Source organism: Primulina tabacum, unplaced genomic scaffold, assembly GCF_025594145.1.
Source record: "Primulina tabacum isolate GXHZ01 unplaced genomic scaffold, ASM2559414v2 Contig516, whole genome shotgun sequence".
NCBI lineage: Eukaryota > Viridiplantae > Streptophyta > Magnoliopsida > Lamiales > Gesneriaceae > Primulina > Primulina tabacum.
The window spans coordinates 48,432-54,344 of NW_027459770.1; positions in this window are offsets into that span (position 1 = coordinate 48,432).

A 5,913-nucleotide genomic window follows, 5' to 3' on the forward strand; every position below is an offset into this window, starting at 1 on the left:
TGGTATCTAGTGCCTTGGCGACAGAGCAGGACCAGAAAGATATCGAGGTCGATAGGCAGGGCAAGAGGCCCTATCAGGCACCAGAGCAGCGGCAACAGCGACCTCAGTTCAAGTAGCCATTCCATGGACAGCCAGGAAAGAAGCCTTTTCAGGGACCACAGAAAGGCAAGGATGCTATGCCATAGCAGAAGGCTCCACAGAGGCCGGGTGAGTACCCGGTGTGCCCGAAGTGCAACCGCCAGCATCCGGGCAGTGTTTGTATGGGTCGGACAAATGTTTCAAATGCGGAGCAAGTGTCCACATGCTAAAGGAGTGCCCTCAGTGGAGGCAGTCGACACAGGGCAGGGTGTTCACCATGCTTGCTCAAGAGGCGAACCTAGACACGACACTATTGACTGGAAATATATTCATAAAGAGACTAGCCACGAAGGCCCTGATAGACTCAGGAGCCACCCTGTAGAGCCCAAAATCAGTACACGTAAAACCCATGCATTTATTTAAATTGTTAAATCATTTATTTAAATTAAAATGATTTTTAGTGATGCATTATTTTAATGTTAGGTGATGCACGTTAAAATATTTTCTCGAGTTTCATGTTTCAGGCGATTATTCGATGCGGGATCAAGGAAAAGAGACCAGTGACGATTTTTAACAATTTTAAAATATGGTATTTTATTTTAAGTTAAGCTTGGGACATTTTACATAATTTAGTTAGTTTTTAGTATTTTTAAAAGCCTAATGTAATTATTAGGTGGTTTCACGACTTTAAAGTTTTTATGGTTGTCACTTGTACATTTTGTTTTTAATTAAGGGTTTTCATTTTTAGTAGGGGAAGGTTAACATTTTTAATTAGTTGTTAATGATTCTATTAAGCCAAAAATTATTCCCCTAATTTCTATCAATCACACGCACACACACACTTTTACACACACACCACACGACATAACACACACACATAACTCATTCAGAATTTTATATTTTTAAAAGAAAGAAACTTAGGGTTCTTGATGAGAACAGCAGCCACCCCTCCCTTTTGAAATTCCAGCAAGTTTTCGGTGATTTTTATTGCAAGAAAATAGTGCCACGTTCGTGCCGGATCAAACCTCACTCCGTCTCCGCTTCGGTATCGCCGTATCGTGAGTTTTAATATCAAAAGGCATGTATATTCTGTTTTTCCTGCGTCGATCTAGTCATATTATGTGTTGTGATGTTTTTATGCGAGAAAATACAAGTGCGATGTGTAGAAGTTTGAGCAATCATGTTTAGATCACTTTTGAAACCATCTTTGGGATCTCAAATCTCGTTTTTACTGATCTTTTAAATACTGCGATTTTTCCGTCGAGATTTTGGGAAAACTTTCAACTTAAGAAACGTAGAACTTTTTGATACCTTTGATGTGATATAAAATTCGAAATATTTTGATAAAAATTGAGTGAGATATGATAATTTTTGTGGGACTGCTCAAACTGCATTTTCTGAAAAATTATGTAATTGATGTGTTCTTGAAGTTTTATGGTTGCAGGCTTCGTTAGAGATCGACGGGTGATCGCTGCTTTGTGTAGGTATGTTGTTAATGACGTTGGGATGGTTATTGACGTTTAGTTTCGCGTCGTTAGGCACTTGGGAGATTGAGTAGTCGTCAAAATAGTTTTGTCGTCACAAGTCGTGTTCATGGGCTCATTGAGTTGCTTTTGATGCGTCGTTGTTTTGGGAAAGTTGAATAGGATCGAATCAGCGTTAAAGTACCCTAGGATGGGTATCGAGGTGTCGATTCATAGTCCGTACAATCGAGTTGGGGAGATTAAGCATCTTATGTATTGAATTTCCGTCGGTTTGCGTCAACAGTGAGTAAACGGACCCGTACACGGACCTTGGCATGGTGTCCATGCCCATGTTTCTTCAAAAAATGTCTTTTTACAGAGTCTACATGGACCCTGACACGGGGTCCATGTCCTTCCTTCTTTTCGATATGTCTTTTACAGTACCTACACGGACTCGGAGCCGGATCTGGGCACGGGGTCCGTGTACTTCATATTTTGGGAAAAAAAATTAGACTTCCTGTGAAGGACCTAAAACTCTTTTCTTGGAAATTTGCGGAAAATTAAAGATTTTCTTTTTAAAAGAACTTAAATGGCCTCATTCATAAAATCACTGGTGAATCAAGTTCAATATTTCAAAATATTGCAGCGGAAGAAAATCAAAGTTTTGCCAACAACAACGATTTAAAAATATCCAACAACTGATAAAAATTGTTTGCGAAGAAAATAACAACTGCTGCTCTGAGGTCCTCGGGTGCCACTACTGCCGACCCAAGCTGGCTCACTGGTCCCCGCCCTCGGCCCTGGCCTCATCAGTACCTACAACAATCAAGTCTAGTGAGCCTAAAGACTCAGCATGCATAAATCGCAGGTAACGAGTAAAAATCTGAATTTAAAATATGCATGAGATAAAATATCCTGTCCTGAGGCATACTGAAAATAATCTGTACTGAGCAATTATAATACGTGCATAACTGAACTGGAAATCACTGTAAAAATATTTGCTCCTTGGAGCCTGTACTGAAATAACTGATAAAATTTTCTGTTGAGATTATGTTTTACGCCTGTGGCCACTGCACTAAGCTGAACTGATCGGTAACTGGCTACCGGGGAGGCTGAAACTGATCTGAGCTGGCCGGTCACTGGCGACCGGGTGGTACCATACTGAACTGATAGGTCACTGGCGACCGTATAAAATAACACTCCCACATAGTGAATGAACCACAAGCCATATCGCATAAATCTCAAAAATAATCATTTTCTGTTTAATGCACGTAAAATAATTAACTGGCATAATGAAAATTCCTGTAATTTTACCAACTGGATTGGATTGGATCGTTCCCAGGCTCGCTGCAACCTAACTGTGCTATGAAAAATATGCAATAGCTTAAACTTAACCAACTATGCAATTTACGTTCAAAAGATGCGACTATGACGCCTAATGACTTCGCATTTAATCATGACTCCGAGCCAACCTGAACCGACACTGAACCGACGTATAGTCATGATTAAAATACGCTGAAAAATCATAAAATAATGCTCCTAAAATGATAGGGTCGAAATCTAGGTGAAATGGAGGCCAAAACACGAAACGCTCTTTCGAGAGTCAATTTGGCACATTGCACCGTAAATTCTCGTACGACCTCAAAAATGATCCAAATGACGAACGGTCAAAAACATGACCTTCCCAACTCAATGAGGCACTGTCCAGTCCAAGGCCATGGGCTAAAAGCCAACCAAGAACTCAAACGACGCTTCTGAACAGCAGCATACTTGCTGTCAAAAATACAGCAGCTGCGCACTTGTTTTTTCCTTGTGTCGTTTTCGAGGCTACCGGCCATTGGGGTGTGAACCACCGACCAGAGACTCTTACCAACATCCCAAGGAATGATTTGAACCATGGCTAAGGGCCCTAGGCCAGCCACAATCCGCATCACACCAAATCTTAACCGAAGGGTCCAACCGAGAGCAACGTGCATGCGTGTGTAGTGTTTATGCTATGATCGATGTCTTGCGTCGTTCCAGTGGCCATTTGATTGACCATGGCACGATCTAGACATCTAGGAGCATGATATGAACCGTGGCTAAGGGCCATAGGCCAACCAAGATCCACACCAAGCCACAAAAGAAACGAACCATATGCTGAAAAATGGAAGGGCCGAATGGGGAAAGGGGCTGTTCTTGTTGATTATTTAAAAACCGATGAGCCATGGACCGAGCCACCAAAAGGGCAACTTAGTCACGTCTTAGACATGCTAGGGAAGTGATCCAACCATGGCTAAAGGCCCTTGGGGCAGCCAAGATCAGATCCACAACCCTTGACACAAAACTGAAATTTCGAATCACATTTCTGCACTTATGGGGAACTTGCTGTCATTCTGAATTTCCAGCAAGCATGGGGCTGGTTTGAATGGACCAACATGGTCCTAATGCATCCTACTACATGTATACAAGCCGCCTTGGGAGCCTGGAGTCGATCCAATACCTGAAACCATCAAAACTCAGAAAAACGTGAAGCTTGCCATGAAGAGCCGAAAATTCTGCATGTGTTTTCCCAAAATATTTTGACATGTATCTCGGTTTTTTTTGCTTGAATAAACATGATCATGTACTGAAAAATAAATGATAATATGACTTGATTGAGGTTTGGAAGAAATCTAGACATGCCTGGTTTCGTTTTGAAAGAAAACGAACGAAACAACGACGACGCGGCACGGAGGAGGTGGAGCGCTTCTCTTGCTCTTTCTAGTTCTCGATTTTTTTCTTGCCTTCCCTCTAGCTAAGACTCACGATTTTTACACTGAAAATGGATCTGAATGGTGAGGTATTTCGGTGGAGAGGGAGAGGGATTGAGTGGTTATGAAGGTGAGGAGAAGGGTGCACAAAAATAGGATCATATCAAGACCAAGTCCACTCCCCTTTTGAATTTGAATTTTGAATTGATATCAAATGAGTTGGTGGATGCTTCTAGGAGGTGGTGGCCGAAATTTTGCTTATTTTCTAGTCTAGGATATGTCCATTAATTAATTAAATTGTGCTCCCAAAAATCCTAGAATTATCCTACAACTTACATGCAAAGAAATGGTCAAAAGGTTGATGAGTTGGCAATTAAATTGTCTAGCAACTATGGGGGCCGAAAATTGCAATAAAATGAAGGGGAAATATTGTTATCTAGTCAACTAATAATCCTTGAAAGCCTTACTAATCCTTTAATTAATTTAGTGAGCTAACCCATTAATTTAATAACTTAAATGAGTTCATTTCTTAATCACCTCAAATAATTAAATTAAAATCCTCAACTAACTTAAATAATTCCTTAAACTTCTTTTTAACTTAAATGAACTTACTTGCTAGCTAAATTAACTTCTGGAAATATTTCTCAAATCTTAAATTCTATCTCAAAACTCCAACTCCAGTCCGGCCTCACTGAAATAACTGAAATGCTAAAAATCAAACTGCTGAACTGAAATAATAAATAATTAACTTCAAACAAATGCATTTAAAATAATCATGCAATGAAGTCAATTAAATTTAAAAATCTAGAATTATGCATGGCTTATACGTCTACTGATTTACGGGTTCTACAATCCTTCCCCCCTTAAATAAATTTCGTCCTCGAAATTAGAACTCACCGAATAACTCAGGGTATCGACTTCTCATCTCCGGCTCAGACTCCCACGTAGCTTCCTCCTCTGAATGGTTGAGCCATTTGACTTTGACTCGCTTAACCAACTTGTTCCGAAGTTTCTTCTCCTGTCTGTCTAGGATCTGCACGGGTCTCTCCTCATAAGATAAGTTCGGAGTAAGCTGCAACGGCTCGAAATTCAGCACATGCGAAGGATTTGCCATATACTTCCTCAGCATGGAAACGTGAAAGACATTGTGTACTCCGGCCAGATTTGGCGGAAGAGCCACACGATACGCTAGCGTCCCAACTCTGTCGAGGATCTCAAACGGTCCAATGAATCTCGGACTGAGCTTCCCTTTCTTACCAAATCTCATGACACCCTTCATAGGTGCCACTTTCACGAAGACATGATCGCCCACTGCAAACTCTAACTCTCTCCTCCTCTGATCGGCATAACTCTTCTGTCGGCTCTGGGCAGTCCTCATCCTATCACGGATCTTGACTACTACATCTGCTGCCTGCTGAACAATCTCTGGACCCAACTCTGCTCTCTCTCCTACTTCATCCCAATGAACAGGAGATCTACACTTGCGGCCATACAGCGCTTCATACGGAGCCATACCTATAGACGACTGGAAACTGTTGTTATAGGTGAACTCTACCAATGGTAAGTTCGACTCCCAACTCCCAGAGAAATCAATGACGCAAGCACGGAGAAGATCCTCTAAGATCTGAATAACTCGCTCC